Raw genomic sequence first — 24,387 nt, forward strand, 5'->3', positions numbered from 1 at the left:
CTCTCTCTCTCAAATAAATAAAATCTTTTTAAAAAAGAATTTTATATTTAACTAAAATAGTTATTTCTAGTTCCTTAGCTAATTTAAAGACCTTAGACAAAGGTTAAACTGAGTTAATTAATACATAATCTTTGAATATTTGGACAAAATCTAAAGGAAAAAATGAGTAACATTGGTCACTAGTTTTATTTTACTGCTATTCTTATATGTTTAAAAATAGATATAGATTGGGGCTCCTGGCTGGCTTAGTTGGTAGAGCATGTTACTCTTGACCTCAGTGTTGTGAGTTTAAGCCCCACGTTGGGCCTAGAGCTTACATACAATACAATACAATACAATACAATACAATACAATACAATACAATACAATAATAAAATAAAATAAAATAATATAAAAAAATAGATAGAGATTTACAGGAAGTGAAAATGCTTTTGGATTTTTTTTTTTTTAAGTAGGCTCCATACCCAGTGTGGAGCTCAATGCGGGGCTTGAACTCATGACTTTGAGATCAAGACCTGAGCTGAGGTCAAGAGCTGGACACTTAACCAACTGAGCCACCCAGGCATCCCTGGATTTTGTTATATACATAGTCTCCTTAAAATTAATAAAGACAATATGACAAACATGCTCTTTGGAAAATAGCTAAACAATTCCTTATTTTCTGTCTTCTAGTTTTGCCTGGGGAGAAATAAAAGTTGGTTACCTAGGTTAAATGGAGCAAGTTAGACTATATTCTGTATAATTACAGAGAGATAGGAATATGTATGCAAAACCATGGTTTTGCATACACGGTTTGTATTGTTTGTTTCTTAAAAGAAATTGTTGCACTTGGTATGATACGTTGATAGAATGCTGAAGTGACCTTCTAAAAGCAGAGCTTCAGCATTAACTCAGAGGCAACATCCTGAGAGGATGGGTGCCATCCTTGAAGACGTAATATATGCCTTCCTTCAGAGAACTCTGTATGTTGCTGTGTTCCTGACAGGAAGAATACATGGGTCCAGTCACCAAGGGACAGAAGCAGGGGTAGCCCTGATGACGCTTCCCATCCTTTTGATTCTGGGCTCTGTAGGGTTGGAGGTTCTGGTCCCCAAAGAGAGCATACTCTTGCCAGGGGGAACACAAAGTTTTTATTTAACTATAAGATAAGGCTGCTGTCAGTGCACTTTGACGTCCCTGTATCCAGGCACCAAGAGGGAAGAAGAGTGGGTGATCAGCCCAGATCAGCAGGAGGACGTGGAGCAGGGGGACTGCAGGTGGAACCCAGATGATTCATTGGGGTACATTTTGGTGTTTCCATGCCCCATTGTAACTGTGAATGGATGCATGCAGCAGTGTCAGGATAAGAATATGATTGCTCGGGCTCCTCAGGAATGAAGATTTGAGTCATACTGATGTGAGAAACAAAGGCAAAAGAAAATTTGAATTTCCTTACTACTTACAGCCCATTGACAAGTCCTTGAAACAGGCGGAGTGACATTCCTATAGGAACTCAGCTGCCTCCATGTTAATACTTTGCTAAGGGCAAAAGGCAATCTTAGCCTGACCCTCAGGATCCTGTAAGTCTCCTTTAACATATAAAAATTCCTTTGGAAGCTTCCTTTATCTCTACACCCCAAGATATATGTTGGCAGATATACATCTGAACAGTCTCATGACTAAGGTTTTATTGGACAGTAATAGATGACCTTTTCCTAACAACAGCTAGCCCCCTCAAGGCCCTGGAAACCTTGTTTCCAAAATTTCTTAGGTACTTAAACTATCCCTAACCCCCTCCCAACTTGAAAGTATATAATTGCCACTCCTCATGACCCCAGTGCAGCTCTTTCTGCCCACAGGTCCTGTCCCTGTGCTTTAATAAAACCACCTTTTTGCACCAAAGACATCCGAAGAATTCTTTCTTGGCCGTCGGCCCCGAACCCCAACATCTTTTCTACATCAATACCACCAGTAAGCCTCCAAGACCTGATCAGGTAACAGCTGAGGGTGATTATAGTTATTAGAATAACTACTGGAAGTGGGAGAGCATGAATACCAGTTGGAACTCCAAATATCAACTAGAGTGTCAGAGGTTCCTTCTGAGTTTTTCCTCAGAAAGATGGACCCAGAAGAACCACGGAACACCCACACTCTGACCTGCGGGAAGAGAGAAATCTGTGCAGCACAAGAGGTAGGCCATGGCAGCTATGAAAATGAGCCGCTCAGAGCTCCTGCTGCAGGTGGAGTAATTGACAAATGGTCCCAGGTGCTATGTTCTGGATCTACCATGGTGCTTGAACAGAAGCTGTGCTTCCCACAGGCTGGTCCCAGACAACAGCTGAGACAGCAAAAGTACGAAGATGGTCCCATTCCTGTGAGAAGGAGGCCTCTTTGACTTGAGATTTCCCCATCAGCCTTGCAGACTTACTCAATACTAATGAGACCCTTCCATTGAAGAACTGAAGTTAGATTCTGCCCACCCCCCCAAACCTCATAAATATCTCACCTTTGCCCTTCCTCCTCAGACACTGCAAAGATCTGTCAAGGTAGTATTCTCCTTACTGCAATAAGCAAAAAACTTAGTTTTGCTTTATCAACAGGTTATTGTAGTGGTATTTTTATGGAGATAGCATTCAACAGATGAAAGGGAACTAACATTCAAAAAGCAGAGGGAAGAGCCTCACAGGTAGGAGGCACAGTAAATGCAAAGGCCTTGAGGTGGAAAAAAGGTATTAAAGGACAGAAAGGCCAGTGTGGTTTTAGCTTAGAAGCAATAGAGAAGGTGGTATGAGATAAGGTCAGAAAAGTACAGAGGCCTTGGAGTCCATGGTAATTGTAGTATCAGTTTCATTCTGAGTAAAACAAAACCCATTAGAGGATTTTTATTTTGGGAGTGGTATACCTGGGTTTCTATGTTGTAGAAGAATGTGTTATAGAGGGACATGAATGGAAATGGGGCCAGCAATTAGGTTATTGGAACGGCACAGGTGAGAGCTTAGGTGATTTGGAATCTAAAGTGATAGTGAGAGGCAAAGCAAAATAGACAAATTCAGGATATATTTTGCAGATAGAATCATCAGGACTTGCTGACCGGTTGGTTGTTGGGGAGGACATGCGGGAATGTGTGTGAAGGAAGGGAAAGAATAAAGAATGACTCCAGCCAAGGTTTTAGCCTTGAGGAACTGTGTGAATGGTAGGGAATTTTACTGAGTTGAGGAAAACTGAGGGGAGGAGTAGATTCAGAAGAGAAAAGCAAGAGCTCGTTTTTGAACCTGGTTGGTTTTGACTTCCAAATGGAAATGTTAAGTAGACACTTAGAGTTGTAAATCTAGAGGTCAGGATTGGAGATAAACATTTTTTGTGATCTATCAACATATGGATGGTAATGAGAAACTAGAGAACAGAGAGATCACCTGAGGGAAAAAATGCAGGTAAAGAAGAGAAGAATGCCTGGGATCTAGCCCTGAGGCCCTCCATCATTCAGGTTAGCTAGAGCAGGAAATAATACATCTAAGAAGCTAAAGGGAACACCAAGAATGTTTATAACTGGTAAATTGAGTCCACTTTGGAACCTGTGAGGAAATGTTGGGGCAGGGAGTATCTCAGATTAGATTTGTTGCTAATTAAAGCAGTCTCTTCAGTCCCTTAGTTAACAAATACATATTCAGTGTATACAGTGTATTGTAACAGAGGTGTCCAAGAGACATTACAATATAAGGTGGTAAGTCCAGTCTGAATGGCCCTTAATAAACCATGTTTATCTATAATGCTCCCCCACAAGTGAGGCATATCAGATTTTTACACTTGATTATAAAAATATTTCAGAAAACTCTTTTGCTTTCTAGTCTTTCTTTCTTTTTCTAAAGATTTTATTTATGAGAGAGAGAGTACACAAGGCAGGGAGGGGCAGAGGGAGAGGGAGAAGCGGGCTTCCCTCTGACCCCAAGATCATGACCATGACCGGAAGGCAGACACTCAACCAACTGAGCCACCCAAGTGCCCATTTTCTAGTCTTTTTAAACCAACTACTTTGAACTCTCAATTTTTATCTTTTTTAGACATTATTCAATTTTTAATTTAATAAACATTAAACTTTTTTACTTATTTTGCTTTACCTAAAATTTGGTTAGGTGGCAGTTACAAATTATGCCTTTAAAAAGATGAGTAGAATTATATAAATATATTAACTATCTTAAGAAGACCCTTCCTCTCTTTTCATGTTCGATTAGCATTTGAAAATACATTGTTATGCTTTGATATTCTTCAAGAAGAATTTAACCAAAGGATACAGGAAAGAACAAAACAACATCTAGCTTGTAGTAGCTATAAAACAGTTTGTGGCTTTCAGAGTAACAGACTTCTGCGTCAGTTGCATAATAGTGATTATTTATTCATTGAGTCTTTTTATTTCCATGGAAACACTGAGATCATTTTAATTTTTAATTACACTAGAGTTTACAGTTCCATAGATTTTAACTCTGTAGTAGCAAGTACAGAAGCTAGAGCTTTACTCATTTCCACTTTAAAAAATATAAAGGAGGAAGAGTGGGTTTAAAATGATCATGAATTTCATTTAGTTACAACCTTTAGCTGTATAATTTCTCCTAAACCTGCCCTGAAATTTTATGTCCAATTAATTCTTCAATTTTTGTGTATACCCTTTGGCTGAAAGTATTTTCACAGGAAATAACTGCAGTGTGAAATTCAGCAACGGGTGCTGTTCAGTAGTTTGTGAGATATCTGAAGTTGTTGTGAAGTAGTAGGAGCAGAGGACTAGATCTGCCACTTACTCAGTTGAATTATCTTAGGTGAATCACTTCATTTCTCTGGCCCTTGATTTCTTCCTCTGCAACCTGAGGACTGAAGTTGAATGATGGAATTCAGTGGTCCTCTGAAATAGCTTGGCCGTGTGGTGCCAGGACTTGTGGCAACTATCCACATGGGCCTTACAAATATGTTGATAATATGACAGGAGTATTTGTCAACAGGGACTGGATGCAGAACAGTAATAAAAAGCTATTAAGTGGAACAACTTGTTCACTAAGTGGGTCTGGTGAAGATTTTATAGGTAGGAAATCTTTTTTTTTTTTTTAACCCCCTTTCCGTATCATTAAATTTTCTGATATATAAGTTTTACAGGTTCGGTTCCTATTTGATCAAGGTAATTTTCAGAGTGCAAATGTTGTTGTAGTCGTTCTATTTTATTGCTAGTTGTTAATCTCTTACTGTGCCTAATCTATAAGTTAAAATTTATCATAGGTATGTATAGGAAAAAACAGCATGTGTAGGGTTTAGTATTATCCATGGTTTCAGGCATCCACTGAGGTTCTCAGAACATTTCTCCCATGGATAAGAGAGGACTACTGTAATTGGTCTTCTATAAACATAATTTGGACCATATGCAGTTATAACTCCTGCTTTCTAAAAAAATGAACATTACATTGTATTGAAGGTTTTTTCAAAATTATTTTTAATTGGTGCATAATATTGCATAACATGTTTTTCACATCTATTTTATTCATCCCCAGATTGTTGAACATTTAAATATTTTCAATATTATTAATGCCAAATGTTTTTTGTATAAAAGTCATTGTTTGCATCTCTGCCTGCTATGTTTTTTGTTTGGGTTCCCACATATAAAATAACTGTTTAAAACATAAGCAGGGGCACCTGGGTGGCTCAGTCGTTAAGCATCTGCCTTTGGCCCAGGGCATGATCCCAGGTTCTGGGATCGAGCCCCACATCGGGCTCCCTGCTCCTTTGGGAGCCTGCTTCTTCTCCCACTCCCTCTGCTTGTGTTCCCTCTCTCACTGGCTGTCTCTATCTCTGTCAAATAAATAAATAAAATCTTAAAAAAAAAATAAAAGCATAAGCATTTTTACTCTTGGTAATATTATCAATTTTTTTTCTATGTTATATTGTTTGTCTCAAAGTAATTTTTGATTGTGCATTTAATCACATCCTCATGAGATTTAAATATGGTAATTTAAAGACTTTCTAATTTTAAGTACCTTACTTTTGTTGAAATTAACATTTTTTTTTTAGTGAGCTGTTTTTCATATATATTTTTTATGTGAAATACAATATTTTCACTGGCCCATTTTTACATTGCAATTCAGTTAAAAAATCAGTTTCTGTTGGCCTTGTATTTTTTAAAAATGCTAAAAAACATTTCTTTTTTATTTTTCATTTTTAAATATATTTTTTTAGATCTTTGAATCATCTGATTTATTAAAATCAATGAAAAACATTTAGGGGAAAGCAAAAGAGAGATGGGGAAAGCTAACTCCCTTAGGATGAGGTGTATATCAGTGAAAGAACTGCCCAATGTGAATCCTGTGTTATGTTATGCTCATAAATCCTATCTTTCTCTCTTTAGTCCTTTGTTTATTTTTTAAAAACATGTTTATGGGATCATTGTTTTTCTTTTATTACTTGAGTAGATCTCTGGTTGTAAAAGATTCAAATATGGAAATACACGTAGGAAATTACTTCCTCCCTGACACACTTCCTTATAGATAACCATTATCAACAGCATTTTAGAATACAGTATTCCTATACTTATTCTATTAATATGTACATATCTCCATATTCTTTCAATATGTATATATAAATATACATGGATATATATATATATATAAATGTAAACGTATCATATAATACCAACTATTCAGAATCTTAGTTTCTTTACCTAATAGTATATCTTCAAGAGCTTTCTTTTTCTCCCTACAATGTAAGAAGCATCCTTTCCCTCATTATACATAGGACACATGATCATAATTAAAAATTTGATTAAGATATGAAAGATGTTTTTAAAATAATAAAAATCACCTGAAATCAGTCCAGAGATAACCACCATTAATATTTTGGCAACCATTCTTTCATGCATCTCTTAATATATCTTATGTAATTAATGTTTATTCTGATACCAGCTGGTATACTGCAATTCAGTTCTGGCATTAATCACCCAAAGTTAGCACAGACCACGCAAAATTTAAAGGCATGGTCTCCAACAAGACTGCCCCTACTTCAGACACCAGTCAAAAGTCAGGTCCCCAGGCCACCTGCCTGTCCAGCTGCCTACAAATCTGGGACAATCCCATGACCTTTGAAGGTTTGATAATTTGCTGGAATGACTCAGAACTATACTTAACAATTACAGTTTATTAGAAGGTTACAAGACAGAAACAGCCTAATAAGAGACATTTAAGGTGAGGTCTGGAAGAGTCCTGAATGCAGAGGTTCCCTTCCTTTTCCTCATGGAATCAGGGCACTTCGCCCTCCCATCATATCAATGTGCTCATCAACCAGGAAGGATCACTGAGCTTCATGACCGGAGCTTTTATTGGAGTTAATTACATAGATAAAATTGATTAAATCATTGGTCTGTGATGGAACTCATTCTCCAGCCCCCTCCTTTTCCCAGAGGTCAGGAGGTTGGGTTGATACCATGTGACGCAAAGCCCCAACCTTCTAATTGCATGGTTGGTCTTTCAGGCATGATCAGCTATCCTGAACTATCCTGAAGCTATCTAGGGCCCACCATGAGTAACATCATTTGCATGAATTCAGATGTGATCCAAAGGGCTCATGAATAATAGAGACATTCCTTTTACTTGGAAAATTCTAGAAACTTAGTTCACTCCCAGGAACCAAAGACAAAGGTGAGTTAAATTCTTTATTATACAGAAGTGTCATTGTTTTTTATTGTACCTGCCTATTTTTGTCTCTGATTTCTTACTGTGTGTCTGTATGTTAGTTCTATCTCATTTTTTCCCCAAGGCATGTGGAACAATAACATGTTTTATATATTAAATGTATTAACTCTGTCTATAAATAGTTCCTTTCCCCTTTTTCTAGTTTGCCCTTTAATTTGGTAATTAAAATGCTTAGTCCTATGCTTAGTCCTTCTCCTTTAAACAGCAAATAAATATTTATCTAAAATTTCTTACAGCTTTTAAGTCTTTTTTCCCCATATATTGAACTTATTTTGGTATAGAGTGCAAGTAAAGTTTAAATGTTTTTTTTTTTAAAGTAACCAATTGTCCCAACACAGTGAAATGAATTTTCATTTTTCAGATTCATCCTTGCAAGGAATGGATGAGTTGTAAGGAATTAGGGGTTTGATATGTTATAAGGAAGGTATTATTATCCCCATTTTTTAGATGAAGACCCTGAGATTCAAAGTGTTTAAATAATTTTCCCCAGTTTATCTGAATCTAAAGCCTAAAAAACACATTTTTTAAATAGATTTTTTTGAAAAGGGCATTTAATAAATAGCCAACATTGGAGTCACACGTAAGTACCAAATGACTTAGTGGGTACCTAAGATTATAAAATAATTTGTTCTGATATGAAGATTGAAAATTAAGCAGAACATAGGTGAAATTCTAGTCATGACAGTGGAAAATTACATTAAGTATAAATCTGGATCCCTAAACACAAAATAAATTTCATTGTGTTGATCAATTTAAATTAATACTCTACTTGCTACTGAATCATACAGAAATTACCAAAAATGTTCACTAAATTTTGGGAGTATGTCTATAATGGTTCAACTGGAAAGTTTTGTGATGCACATGTTAAGAAAATCCATGTTAAGATGTCCAAAGGGGAATATGAAAGAGATAGCAATCTGCCTGAGCAGCTCAAATACAGAGACTCCTGCATTATAGAGGACTATTCAAAGACACATGCTATACATTAAGATAGAAAGTGATTAAATCCCAAATTGAAGGTCACAAGAGATGTTGATTCGTGATCAAGTGACCTCACAAAAGCAATTCCTTGTACTGTATTTAAGGGTGAACAGCACAGATTCATTTGTTTAATGATGGTAATGATGGGTAATGAGTTTTAGGAGGGCCAGATAGTTGGTAAAAACAGTTTAGTGGGAAAGTATTCCTTCTTTTTTTCTCTTCTTAAGTCTGTGTTAGGGCACACTGAGAAACATTTATACTTAAAAACAGAATGGTAAACTGAAAAGAAGGAGGAAAATAATTCAGATTGCTGCAGATGAATAAAGTAGTTAAAATTTCATAGATACAAAGCAAGTGGAGAGGATGCCATTTTGTGAAATATTGCATCAGCATTCACTATATTTATATAGTAATACATATACTTTTTTTTTTTTTTAAGTAGCCTCTGTGCCCACAGTTGGACTTAAACTTGTGACCCTAAGATCAAGAGTCACATGCTCTATGGACTGAGCCAGCCAGGCACCCCATAATATATTTACTATTAAATATATTACTGCATACATTATGAAAATTGACTACTGCATACATTATAAAAATCTATTCTAGACTCTCACTTCCTATATTAATTTTCCCTTTAGATACTATTGTATTGGGTTAATGTTTTATAGTAATAATAATAATAACAATAAAAATAACACCTTGTGAAATGTATAGTTTGTAGAAAAACCCATAATATATACAATATCTCATTTGCTCTTTATATTTCCCTCATGAGATAGTGTTTGTTATTCACTTTATTTCTAAGTATTTTCACATTGCTTAACTTCACAAAATTTCTGTGTTAGAACCAAGTAATCATTTCTTATTTTATTGCCGTGGACACTAAATAATAGGGAATAAGTGACATGTTTATTACATGTGAAGTCATTTGGAGCTGAAATTATTTAGACATAATCATTTGGAAGTAGTCTTCTTATACTTAGCTGAGTAATTTTAAAATTTGAGATTAGATAAGCCACAACTATTAAATCTTAGAATTTTTAAATTTCCTACTTTCTCTAGCTTTGCAATAATTCTGCTTACAATGCAGGACTGAAAGCATTTATTTTATAGAGAAAATGAGCAGAAATTAACAAAGTCACTTGTCATGAAACAGGAATTATATTCATTTATGAAGAATTGTGTAGACCTTGTATGTAGATATAAAATTAAGTGCACAGCGAATGATAATATAGTCATTTGTTCTTTCAGTAATGTATATCAGCTTACAATGCAAGCCCTAATGTTTCAAAGGTCATTTAAAAGGAGAAATATTGGGGCACCTGGTGGCTCAGTCGGTTAAGTGTCTGACTCTTGGTTTTGCTCAGGTAATGATCTCAGGGTTCATGCTCCGAGTTTGCTAGAGATTCTCTCCCTCTCCCCCTCCCTCCTCTTCTGTACCCCCCACCCCCACCTTCTCCTTGCATTCTCCCCCTCCCTCTCTCTCTAAAACAAATAAAATCTTTTTTTAAAAAAATCTCCTTTAAAAAGAGAAATAAAAGGAAAAATAGTATAACGATTTGCTACCAGCATCATGCGCTTTCTTTTTCACTTGTCTGCCCTATTCTTCTCCACGTTACACAGCATTCAGACTATAAGTAATGGTGGAACATAAAGCCATTGTTTATTTTGTTGGAGTAGGCAGTTAATTAGGTTCTAGCAGGAGGCCTAGAGGCCACCAAAGAAGTCATGGCCAGCTATCTGGAAACTCAGAGCCTGTCCTAGCAGCACTTCACAAGAAGCCAGATCAGACAAGACAAATCCAAGATGGCAGGGGCCGTGACAGGAAACCCCTGACCAACTAAGGAGGAAAAGGCTCCAAACCTTGCTTCCAAGAAATCCTTGCCCTGAGTAATGAATATGCCACCCCCTGGTTAACAACTGTCACTAAAATGGAAACCCATACCCAAGAGTCACAGCTCCCATGCTTGTTCTTTCTTTTTCATTCTCACTCTCACTGTCTTTATTTTAATTCTAGTAGAGTTAACATATAGGGTTATATTATTTTCAGGTGTACAATGCAGTGATTGAACAATTCTATACATAACTCAGTGCTCATCATGATAAATGTACTCTTTAATCCTCGTCACCTATTTCACCCATCCCCCTGCCTTCCTCCCCTCTGGCAACCACCATTTTCTTCTCTATATTTAACAGTCTGTTTCTTGGTTTGTCTCTCTTTCTCTTTTTTCCCCTTTGTTTGATTTGTTTCTTAAATTTCACATATGAGTGAAATCATACAGTATTTGTCTTTCTCTGACTTATTTTGGTTAGCCTTATACTCTCTAGCTCCATCTATGTTGTTGCAAATGGCAAGATTTCATTCTTTTTAATGACTGACATTCCATTATATATCTATATCTATCTATCTATCTATCTATCTATCTATCTATCTATCTATCGCATCTGTTGATGGACATCTGGGCTCTTTCCATATTTTGGCTGTTGTAGACATTGCTGCTATAAACATTGGGGTGCTTGTATCCCTTCAAATCAGCATATTTTTTTTATCCTTTGGGTAAATACCTAGTAGTGTGATTGCTGGATTGTACAATAGTTCTATTTTTAACTGAGGAATTTCCATAGTGTTCTCCAGAATGGCTGCACCAGTTCGCATTCCCACCAGCCTTGCAAGAAGGATTCCCTTTCTCTGCATCCTTGCCAACACCTGTTGTTACTTGTACTATTGAATTTAGCCCTTCTGACAGGTGTGAAGTGATATCTCATTGTAGTTTTGATTTGCATTTTCCTGATGATGATTGATGTTGAGCATCTCTACATGTGTCTTTTGGCCATTTGTACATCTTCTTTGAAGACATGTCTGTTCTTGTCTTCTACCCATTTTTAATTGGCTTATTTTTTTTTTTTTAGTTGTTTAGTTGTGTAAGTTCTTTATATATTTTGGACACTAACCCTTTATTGGATATATTATTTGCTAATATTTTATCCTATTCTAAAGGTTTCCTTTTTATTTTGTTGACTGTTTCCTTTGCTGTGCAAAAAGAAACTCTTTATTTTGATGTAATCCTAACAGTTTTGTTTTGTTTGCTTTTGTTTCCCTTGTCTCAGGAGACGTATGTAGAAAGATGTTGCTATGGTTGATGTCAGAGAAATTCTAGGATTTTTATGGTTTCAGGTCTCATATTTAGGTCTTTAATCCACTTTGACTTTATTTTTGTCTATCATATAAGAAAGTGGTCCTGTTTCTTTCTTCTGCTTATAGCTGCCCAGTTTTCCCAACACCACTTGTTGAAGAGATTGTCCTTTCCCCATTGGATATCCTTTCCTACTTTGTCAAATATTCATTGACCATATAATTGTGGGTTTATTTCTGGGTTTTCTATTCTGTTCCATTGATCTATTTGTCTACTTGTGTGACAGTACCATGCTGTTTTGATTACTATAGCTTTGTAATGTAACTTGAAATCCAGAATTGTGATGCTTTGAGCTTTGGTTTTCTTTTTCAGAATTGCTTTGGCTATTCAAGGTCTTTTGTGGTTCTATACAAATTTTAGGATTGTTCATCCTAGTTCTGTGAAAAATGCTGTTGGTATTTTGATAGGAATGCTTTAAATCTGTAGATTGCCTTGGGTAGTAATAACATTTTAACAATATTTGTGCTTCCAATCTGTGAGCATGAATTGTCTTTCCATTTCTTTGTGTTATCTTCAATTTCTTTCATCAGTGTTTTATAGTTTTCGGAGTACAGGTCTTTCACCTCTGTTTAGGTTTATTCCTAGGTATCTTATTATTTTTGGTGTAATTGTAAATGGGATTGTTTTCTTAATTTCTCTTTCTGCTGCTTCGTTATTGGTGTATAGAAATGCAACAGATTTCTGTACACTGATTTTGTATCTTGCAATTTTACTGAGTTCGTTTATCAGTTCTAGTAGTTCTTTTGGTGGAGTCTTTGGAGTTTTCTATATATAGTATCATGTCATCTGCAATAGTGAATGTTTTACTTCTTCCTTAATGATTTGGATGCCTTTTATTTCTTTCTGTTGTCTGATGGCTGTGGCTAGGATTTCCAGTACTATTTTGAATAAAATGGTGAGAATGGACTTCTTTGTCTTGTTCCTAACCATAGGTGGAAAAGTTCTCAGTTTTTCCCCATTGAGTTTGATGTTAAGTGTGGGTTTTTCATATAAGGCCTTTATTATGTTGAGGTATATTCCTTCTAAAGCTACTTTGTTGAGGGTTTTTATCATGAATGGGTGTTATACTTTGTCAAATGCTTTTTCTGCATCTATTGAAGTGATTATGTGGTTTTTATCCTTTTTCTTATTGATGTACTGTCTCTCACTGATTTGTTTGGGAACATTGAACCATTGTTGCATCCCAGGAATAAATCCCACATGATCATGGTGAATGATTATTTTAATGTTTTGTTGGATTTGGTTTGCAGTATTTTGTTGAGGATTTTTATATCTGTGTTCACCGAAGATACTGCCCTGTAGTTCTCTTTTTTTTTTTTTTTTTTGTGGTGTCTTTATCTGATTTTGGTATCAGGGTGATATTGTACTCAGAGAATGAGTTTGGGAGTTTTCTTTCCTCTCTATTTTTTGCAATAGTTTGAGAAGAAGGGATATTAACTCTTCTTTAAATGTTTGGTAGAATTTGCTTGTGAAGCCATCTGGTCCTGGATTTTTGTTTTGGGTGAGTGTTTTTGATTACTGATTCAATTTCGTTGCTGGTAATCAGTGTGTTCAAATTTTCTATTTCTTCCTCATTCAGTTTTGGGAAGTTATGTTTCTAGAAATTAATCCATTTCTTCTAGGTTGTCCAGTTTGTTGGCATATGATTTTTCATAATATTTTCTCATAATTATTTATTTTTCCTTGGTGTCAGTTGTTATTTCGCCTTTCATTTGTGATTTTGTTCTCTCTCTCTCTCTCTTTCTCCCCTCTCTCAAGCTCTTCTGCTCTCACGTCTCAAGAGTGTACTTTCACTTTAATAAACGTTTCTGCTTGTGTTGCTCCTTTGCTGTCCTGTGTCTGTCCTTGAATTCTTTCTTGTGCTGAGAACAAGAACCTTCAGCAACATCTTTGGGATGGGCTGGGGTGAGACCCCTGGGCCTGGGGGTCTCCCAAGTTCACCCGGCAGCAATTTAACTTATATTTACTTTACCTGGTTCCAAAATAAGATAATAGATAACACTTATTGAGTGCCACATGCTTTATATTTATCAGTTAATCCTCACACCTGACCTGGGTATTATTATCCCAGTTTTATGGAAGAAAAATAAACAGGTAGGTTAAGTACCTTGCCCAAGATTATACATAGCTAGGAAGCCAAGAATCAAAGCTCTAAACCCAAGACTTTTTTACTCCAAAGTCTGTGTTATAATCAGATTTAACTCTAAATTAAACAATTCCTGAACTATCAAAATTTACCATATGGAAGAGTATACTTCCTGTAAACCTAGAGTCTGTAAATTAAAAGATAAGGGACTGTAAGATGTGCATTAATATATTAATGGGGGAACTGATATTTTTTCCAAAGTAGTATTAACACTTTAATTTTATTGGTAACCCACCTTGATCTTTGAAATCTCTTACCATAATATATTTAGTTAAAAAGATATTATAAAGATTTAATAAATAGAAGGACAGCCTTTAAGTTTTCTTTCTTTTTCTTTAATGTAAGTTCACACCCAACATGGGGCTCAAATTCACAACCCCAAAATCAAGAGTTGCATGCTCTACCTAGTGAGCCAGCCAGGCACAACTTTAAGGAACATTGGCACTGAACTACTACTGTCTTAGATTTTTGTAAACCAAAGAGTTCAAAGGATATTTAAGTTGGAAAGTAAGCATTACATTCTGTAATTCATACACATTTGAAACTATCTAGATTTCAGATCTTTTCTAGTTTGCCCAGAGTTTATGAGTGGATGTTGACTTTTGTCACATACCATGTCTTTTGAGATCACTATATAATTTTCCTCCTTTCGTCTGTTACATTGGTGAAATGCATAGATTTATTTTTTTAAGTTTTTATTTAATTACAGTTAGTTAAAATACAGCATTATATTAGTTTCAGGTGTACAATATAGTGATTCAACCCTTCCATACATCACCCTTTGTTCATTACCACAAGTGTACTCCTTAATCTCCATCATCTGTTTAACCCATCCCCCCACTTCTCCTGCCCTCTGGTAACCATCAGTTTGTTTTCTATATAAATTGATGTTTAAATGATACATGTCATACATATCTTCTGGTACACACACACACACATTTTCTCCAGCTATATAAAAGTAGTTGGATCATTGGATATACATATCTTTAGCTTTCCCAGATAGTGCCAAACTGATTTCTAAACTGATTGTACCCATGTATACTCTCACTAACAGTGTATGATAATTGCAGTTTCATATCTTTAACAGTACTTTTTGTTGTCAGACTTCCTAGTTTTTCAAAACTGATAAATATTTAGTGTTTTTTAAATTGTGGTTTTAATTTGCATTTCCTTAAGTGCAAATGAATTTGAGTACCTTTTCAATATTTGTTCACCATTTGTATTTCCCTTCCTGTGAATGGCCAATCCAAATATTTTACTCATTTAAAAGCTTAGTTTCTTCTCCTACTGGGTGTTTACCCCAAAGATGCAGACGTAGTGAAGAGAAGGGCCATATGCACCCCAATGTTCATAGCAGCATTGTCCACAATAGCTAAATCGTGGAAGGAGCCGAGATGCCCTTCAACAGATGACTGGATTAAGAAGCTGTGGTCCATATATACAATGGAATATTACTCAGCTATCAGAAAGAACGAATTCTCAACATTTGCTGCAACATGGACGGCACTGGAGGAGATAATGCTAAGTGAAATAAGTCAAGCAGAGAAAGACAATTATCATATGATTTCTCTCATCTATGGAACATAAGAACTAGGATGATTGGTAGGGGAAGAAAGGGATAAAGAAAGGGGGGGTAATCAGAAGGGGGAATGAAACATGAGAGACTATGGACTATGAGAAACAAACTAAGGGCCTCAGAGGGGAGGGGGGTGGGGGAATGGGATAGTCTGGTGATGGGTAGTAAGGAGGGCACGTATTGCATGGTGCACTGGGTGTTATATGCAACTAATGAATCATCGAACTTTACATCGGAAACCGGGGATGTACTGTATGGTGACTAACATAATATAATAAAAAATCATTAAAACAAAAAAAAGCTTAGTTTCTTCTCAAGAAACAAGAAAGTTCTTAAATACACAACCTAACATTACACCTAAAGGAGCTAGAGAAAGAACAGCAAATAAAGCCTAAACCCAGCAGGAGAAGAGAATTAATAAAGATTAGAACAGAAATCAATGAAATAGAAACCAAAAGAACGGTAGAACAGATCAACAAAACTAGCTGCTTGTTCTTTAAAAGAATTAATAAGATCGATAAACCCCCGACCAGACTTATCAAAAAGAAAACAGAAAGAGCCCAAATAAATAAAATCATGAATGAAAGAGGAGAGATCACAACCAACCCCAAAGAAATACAAACAATTATAAGAACATATTATGAGCAACCATATGCCAACAAATTAGGCAATCTGGAAGAAATGGATGCATTCCTAGAAGTGTATGATCTACCAAAACTGAAACAGGAAGAAATAGAAAACCTGAGCAGACCCACAGCCAGCAAGGAAATTGAAATAGTAATCAAAAATCTCCCAAAAAACAAGAGTCCAGGGCCAGATGGCTTCCCAGGGGAATTCTACCAAACATTTAAAGAAGAATTAATACCCATTCTTCTGAAGTGATTTCAAAAAAAAAAGAAAAGAAAAGAAAAAAGAAAAGAAAACAAAAGAAAGGGAAGGGAAGGAAAACTTCCAAACTCTTTCTATGAGGCCAGCATTACCTTCATCCCAAAACCAAAGAAACACCCCACCAAAAAGGAGAACTACAGACCAAAATCCCTGATGAACATGGATGCAAAAATTCTCACCAAGATACTAGCCAATAGAATTCAACAGTATATTAAAAGGATTATTCACCATGACCAGGTGGGATTTATTCCAGGGCTGCAAGGGTGGTTCAACATCTGCAAATCAGTCAGTGTGACACACTACGTTAATAAAAGAAAGGACAAGAATGATATGATCCTCTCAATGCAGAAAAAACATTTGACAAAGTACAGCATCCTTTCTTGATTAAAACTCTTCACAGTATAGGGATAGAAGGAATATACCTCAAGATCATAAGTGCCATATACGAAAAGCCCACAGCAAATATCATCTCATGAGGAAAAACTGAGAGCTTTTCCCCTAAGGTCAGGAACAGGACAGGAATGTCCACTCTCACCACTGTTGTTCAGCATAGTGTTAGAAGTCCTAGCCTCAGCTATCAGACAACAAAAAGAAATAAAAGGCATCCGAGTCGACAAAGAAGTTGTCAAACTCTCACTTGTCGTGGATGACAAACTCTCACTCTTCCACTCTATGTGAAAAACCCGAAAGACCCACCCCCAAATTGCTAGAACTCATACATGGAGTCAGCAAAGTGTCAGGATATAAAATCAATGCACAGAAATCAATTGCATTTCTATACACTAACAATGAGATAGAAGAAAGAGAAATTAAGGAGTCAGTCCCATTTACGATTGCACCCAAAACCATGAGATGCCTAGGAATAAACCTAACCAAAGAGGCAAAGGATATGTCCTCAGAAAACTATAGAACACTCATGAAAGAAATTGAGGAAGACACAAAGAAATGGAAAAACATTCCATGCTCATGGATTGAAGAACAAATACCACTAAATGTAGGTAGCATAGGCTACCTAGAGCAATCTATACTTTCAATGCAATCCCTATCAAAATATCATCCACTTTTTTTCACAGAGCTGGACAAATAATCCTAAAATTTGTATGGAACCAGAAAAGACCCCAAATAGCCAAGGGAATGTTGAAAAAGAAAACCAAAGTTGGTGGCATCACAACTCCAGACTTCAAGCTGTATTTCAAAGCTGTAATCATCAAGACAGTATGGTGGTGGCACAAAAACAGACACATTAGATCAATGGAACAGAATAGAGAACCCAGAAATGGACCCTCAACTCTATGGTCAACTAATCTTTGACAAAGCAGGAAAGAATATCCAACGGGAAAAAGACAGTCTCTTCAACAAATTGTGTTGGGAAAATTGGACAGCCACATGCAGAAGAATGAAGCTGGACTATTTCCATAGCAACTACTTACTAGACACATCTCCTGAGGCAAGCGAAACAAAAACAAAAATAAACTATTGAGATTTCATCAAGATAAAACTTCTGGGCAGCAAAGGAAACAGTCAACAAAACCATAAGACAACCAACAGAATGGGAGAAGATATTTGCAAATGTCTTATCAGATAAAGGACTAGTAGCCCAAATCTATAAAAAATTTATCAAACTTAACACCCAAAGAACAACTAATCCAATCAAGAAATGGGCAGAAGACATGAACAGACATTTCTCCAAAGAAGACATACAAAGGGCCAACAGACATATGAAAAAGTGCTCAACATCACTTGGCATCAGGGAAATACAAATCAAAACCACAATGAGATACCACCTCACACCAGTCAGAATGGCTAAAATTAACATGTCAGGAAACGACAGATGTTGGCGAGGATGCAGAGTAAGGGGACCCTCCTACACTGTTGGTGGGAATGCAAGCTGGTGCAGCTACTCTGGAAAACAGTATGGAGGTTTCTGAAAAAGTTGAAAATAGAGCTACCCTACAACCCAGCAATTGCACTACTAGGTATTTACTCCAAAGATACAAAGGTAGTGATCTGAAGGGGCACCTGCACCCCAATGTTTATAGCAGCAATGTCCACAATAGCTAAACTATGGAAAGATTTTAGATAATTGGATTGACAGATGAATGGATAAAGATGTGGTATATATATGTACAATGGAATACTACTCAGCCATCAAAAAATTGAAATCTTGCCATTTGCAACAAAATAGAACTAGAGCAAAATAAGTCAGTCAGAGAAATACAATTCTCATATGATCTCACTGATAAGTAGAATTTAAGAAACAAGGCAGAGGATAATAGGGGAAGAGAGGGATAAATAAAATTAGATAAAATCAGAGAGGGAGACAAGCCATAAGAGACTCTTAATCATAGAAAACAGACTGAGGGTTGCTGGAGGAGAGAGGGGTGGGGATTGGGGTAACTGGGTGATACACTATATGTTAATTTAATTTAAATAAGAAATAAAATCTTTTTAAAAAGTAAAAGAAAAACTTAGTTTCTATTACTTTTTTACTGGAATTCTATATATATTCCAAATAAGAGTGTTTTATTAAAAAATATGTGTTTCAAATATATTTTCACATTCAGGGTATCTTTTTGCTCTGTCTATGATGCTTTTGATGAATAGGCTTTTAAAATTTTAATGACGTTAACGTTATCAAATTTTTCCCTTATAGCTAGTGCTTTGTTTCTTTTTAAAGAAATCACTGTGAGGAAGTCTAAACTGGCTCATGCAGACAAACCGCATTTAACAGTTTTTTTATGTTGACAGTCCAGCTAAAGTTCCAAGCCAGCAGCCAGCATCTAGTTCTTGCCATGTAACTGAAGATGTCGCCAGATTATTTCAGCCCTCAGCCATTGAGTCATTCCCAACCTTTGAGTTTTCCAGCCGAAGCCCCAGACATGGTAGAACAGAGACTAGTTATCTCTTCTTTGCTCTGCCCACATCCCTCATCCATGGAATCTGTGAGTGCAATAAAATGGTTGTTTTATGCCACTAAGTTTTACTAAGTTTTTTAAAATGCATGGCATAATTATATTTTGTTTAAAAATATGCTTGCATCATTGAATAAATTTATAAAAATGGGGGAATATGCACACTGAGTTGTCATGATTGTCTCTGGATCATGCATATTTACAAATAATGACACGAAGTTGGCTAAAGGAAGAGAAATTTTACTCAAATTTAAAGATATCTGATGATCATTCCAAATATTTATTTTTTATTTAATTTGTTTAAACAAAAAACCAACAGTTCATCCATTTCTCCCACCCCTCAACCCCTGTCTCTGACAACGCCAGTCTGTCCTCTCTATGAACTTGGTTTTTATTTATTTAAAAAAATTTTTTTTAGATTCCACATATAAGAAAGATCATACAGTGTTTCTCTCTCTCTTATTTCACTGAGAATAATGCCTTTGAGGGGCATCACTAAGTTTTAAGATGGTTTATTATGTAAGAATTATAGAATAAAAAGACCATGAGAACCTTTTAGAAGAATGTTGTGATAGATGAAACTTAATAGTTTTTAGTCTCTGGAGATAATAAGAGAATCAAACAAACCATGTTCAGTCATGCTGATTATGCTGGGAACAGGGTAGTACGGCAGACTGCAAATTGTTCTCCCCAAACACATTTTCATAGTATTAGCTGGGCATATGGATTCTAGTGTTAAATGATATTTTCCAATATCCTTTCCAGCTGGACGTAGGTGTCAACTAAGATCTTGCTCATGGAATATGAGACGTGAGTGCAACTTCTATGTTATCTTAAAGGAACTGGCCCTTCATTTCCACTTTCTCTTCCTTCCTGTAAGCTTGTGAAAAAGGACAACATCCTGGGGGTTGAAAGAGCAATGAGAAGGAGAGAGCTAGGGTCCTTGAGTCTTTGTGGAATGGAGTTGCCCTATTACCTGGACAGTTTTCCTACTTTAAGACTGTTATAAGAGAAAGCTTAAAATTCATGTCTCATTTAATCCATTGCATTTTATATCTGTGTTACTTAGTTTACTTCCCCACCCACTCCTTAACTTAAACAGGTAGTTAAGAATAGAAATGGAGAAACAGAAAGATAATAGGATTCCCAGGAGTACAGCCTAGGAAGTTGGCAAGACTGGAAATTATCAAGACATCACTTTTTTTTTTTTTTTAAGATTTTATTTATTTATTTGACAGAGAGAGAGGCAGCGAGAGAGGGAACACAAGCAGGGGGAGTGGGAGAGGGAGAAGCAGGCTTCCCGCGGATCAGGGAGCCCGATGCGGGGCTCGATCCCAGAACCCTGGAATCATGACCTGAGTCGAAGGCAGACGCTTAATGACTGAGCCACCCAGGCGCCCCTCAAGACATCACTTTAAAGCAAAATCTGTAAAGAGGGGATCAGGAATCTAAAAGGGAAAGGAAGTTGAAGTCTTTAATCATATGCTGACTCAGCTGGTCAGTTACTGGTCACTCAGGTCTCTGGAATTTATAATCACATCTATAACCTCTATTGTTTTTTAATAGCTATTACAGCTGACTGATGAGAAATAAAATTTATAATGCATAAAATATCACACATAATGTCCTAGTTTGGCTTTTATAATTTCTTGCCTTTTTTCCATATCCTAGTCAAGTGGAATAACTACACCTCCCTCTTTCTTTAATGATAAACTGTACATTAGGTAAAGTTTACCGTTTTAACTATTTTTAAGTGTACAGTTCCTTACCATTCAGTACATTCGCACTGTTGTGCAACCATCACCACTATCCATCTCCAGAACTTTTTCATCATCTCTAACTTTAGCTCTATAACCATTAAATAACTCCCCATCCTACACCATCCTAAGTGGTTCTCTTTTTTTTGTGATAAAATAGTGAATAAAACATCAGAAAATCTTTAATGAGACTGAGTGGTAACTGCAAACAGTAAGAAGATATAATTAGGAAAGTAGACTTTTATATGCCATTTCTATTTGTGAAATTATTCAGATGAGGATATATTCTTTGCAGAGGCGGCTTGATTTCTCATCTGGAAACCTAAAAACTAAATTGAAAATTTTTTCTTTAATTTTCTATTCTCCCTCTTAATTTGTACTGAAACAAGCTTTTGTTTCATTCATACTTATTTCTTTAGGGCACTATTTTCCATCTGCTTATTCACAGCTGGAAACCATAATCTTCTGGATCTACTAATGTGTTTCACCATGATGAATCATGTGATAAACAAAAGCTAATGATCATTTTGGCAGGAAATAAATATGAGAATAATGCTCAGTAAACAAAGATCTTTCCCCTTAATTAAATCCATTATAATAAAATAGGAAAAGTGAAATACGTAAAAATATGTAACTTTTTTCGGAAATGTCTTCAAAAAACTGTGAAGCATTTCATGTTTTATTCATTGTTGAGTTGACTGCCTTTAATATGTGTCAAACTGTCCATTTAAGTAGAATCTACCCGATCTCAGATTTTTTTAAAGTGTTACCTTTTTGATTACTATTAAAATTTTATTTTAATATGGAAAAGTAAAGCCCAATGAGTCATAGTTCTCGGGCTTTCTTTTGACACTTTAGATCTCATAATCTTAATTCCAAATAAGCTGATGATTATTAATCCACTTTATTACCCAGACAGAAAAAATAAAAGCCAATAAATCAAATGAATATACAAATCAGAAGAATTATCCAAAAAACTGAAAACCAGTGCCAGATGTAGTTCCTAAGAACATTTATCTAGTCAGAAATATCACACTTTCTTTACTTTTACTGTGAAGAATGTAGGGAAAGAAAGTAATTGAGATGTATGGTTGTACCGCATACATGAGGTAGAGATTACACAGAGGTTTTTCTTTTCTTTTCTCTTTCCTTTCTTTTCCTTTTTTAAGATTTTGTTTTTAATTAATCTCTATACCCAAAGTGGGGCTCAAATTTAACAACCCTGAGATCAAGAGTCAGCCACGTAACCCTTATTTTCTTTTTAATTCTTACAGTATTTTATTGCTGTAAGAGAGAAATAATACTTGATACATAACAAGAGATCTCAAATATTGAATAACTTGAATTTGAATTAGAGCAATTGGATTTCAAAAAAGCTGCTTTCTTAGAAAAAGTAACCTCTCCCAGTCTCAAAATTTTCTTTTCTTCACATTTAAGTAAAAGGAAATAATAATTTAGAAAGAGAAAATGTTAATTTATAAGTAAGATTTTCCTGTAATTTCTTTTTTCTTCTTGATTAAAGATTTTTTTCCCCTCTACTGTACACTTTGGAAGTCTTAACTTTCAATTAACTTCCAGCCACCATAGAAAGTTCATTATACATGAAAGTGAAGTGGTTTTCTTTCATGTTTCAACTGAATTTGAATTACTGTATTCTGTGTGTTGGGAAGAGGGTAGGATTACATGTTGCCTTGGGAAAGATATCACAAGGTCTAGGACGACAAATATAATTTCAATCTTGTCAGGGCCTTGCTTTAGAACTCTCATTTCACACAAAATGAAATCTAAATCATTGAGCCAGTATTCAGGACCCACTGTGAGCTAGTTGCAACCTTTATGTTCCCAACCTCATCTCCTTCCTTCTTCTGCCCTAGTTAGACTGCTCAAGTAAATCATGGTCTCTTTAAAATTCAGAGAATTTCCTCAGGAGTTAATCCTATACCTAAGCATTCTCTTTTCAGACTTCTCTCTTTTTTTCTGGACACTCAAATTCTGGGATTCTTTCAAGGTCTAGCTCAGGTACCACTTCCTTCCTTAACTGTTGTAATCATTTGGTGATATCTCCCTGCACTTCTCTCCACTGAATGTCCCCACCCCTTTAAGAATTCTCTTTATTCTTTTTTTTTTTAAAGAATTTATTTATTCATTTGACAGAGAGACAGCCAGCCAGGGAGAGAGGGAACACAAGCAGGGGGAGTGGGAGAAGAAGAAGCAGGCTTCCAGCCGAGCGGGGAGCCCCATGTGGGGCTCGATCTGAGAACCCTGGGATCACTCTCTGAGCTGAAGGCAGACGCTTAACGACTGAGCCACCCAGGCACCCCCTCTTTATTCTTTTTATATTCCTTTCTCTGTCTTATGTTTCAGATCTGCCTCTTCAGTCCTGGGTGCTAAGTAGAAAATAACATGGGTGTAAAATTCAGATACAGCTAATTGGTATGAATTTTGCATTTCCCTTTTGCCAGCCTGCTGTGTGACCTTGTGCCAGTTAAACTTTCTGAACCACAGTTATCTAATCTGTAAAATGAAGAGAATTCCATTTGCTTTGCAATGTTAGTTTGAGAATTAGAGATAAAATATGTAAAGCACATTGTATTATGTACATAGTAAATGCTCAACAAACTCTTATGCATACTTGATTTTTGTCCCCATTCTAGTGGTAGCCACCAATAGGCAGCCCTGTTGAGTTAATTTGCACTATCAAGTTGGATCTACCTTGTCTCTTATGGGGATCCTGAAGGACATCTTTTATTTATTTTTTTTTAAGATTTATTTATTTGAGAGAGAGAGAGTGAAGACCTAGGAAGAGGGGTGGAGGGAGAGGGAGAGAAGCAAACTCCCCACTGAGCATGGAGCCTGACATGGGGCTCGATCTTACAACCCTGACACCCTGACCTGAGCAGAAATCAAGAATCAAAGACTTAACTGACTGAGCCACCCAGGCACCCCTGAAGGACATCTTATGTGATTAGGAAATCCTGGGAATCTGAGGTTTTCAGATGGGAATGATTTTGCCTCCAGTTTCGCCCCCAAGATATATGGCTTTGTCTGGGGACATTTTTGGTTGTTGCAGCTGGAAGATACTATTGGAATTTTGTGGGTAGAGGCTGGGGATGCTACTAAACAGTCTACAATGAGCAGGACAAAAAAAAATTAGTCCAGTCCAAAATGTCAATAGTGCTGAATTAACCTGCTTTAAACTCATCATCCTATGCACTCTGAAAAGGCAGCACAGTATA

The 24,387-nt window shown here is 36.1% G+C and overlaps 1 protein-coding gene across 5 annotated transcripts in view; it reads left to right on the top strand.

Moving 5' to 3' along the window:
* CARF (calcium responsive transcription factor) overlaps positions 1–19,451 on the top strand; it is an 84,764-nt gene extending 65,313 nt beyond the window's left edge. For 2 of the 5 annotated variants that reach the window (XR_004623570.1, XR_002142648.2), the window contains 2 exons: positions 7,477–7,643; positions 19,231–19,451. The gene's annotated coding sequence lies outside the window, so the exon portion shown is untranslated. The remainder of the gene's footprint in view (positions 1–7,476; positions 7,644–19,230) is intronic. The other 3 variants (XR_002142643.2, XR_004623566.1, XR_004623572.1) reach the window with 2 other exon arrangements.
* Positions 19,452–24,387: the final 4,936 nt, after the last annotated feature.

This window comes from Ailuropoda melanoleuca, chromosome 2 (assembly GCF_002007445.2).
Source record: "Ailuropoda melanoleuca isolate Jingjing chromosome 2, ASM200744v2, whole genome shotgun sequence".
NCBI classification, from domain to species: domain Eukaryota; kingdom Metazoa; phylum Chordata; class Mammalia; order Carnivora; family Ursidae; genus Ailuropoda; species Ailuropoda melanoleuca.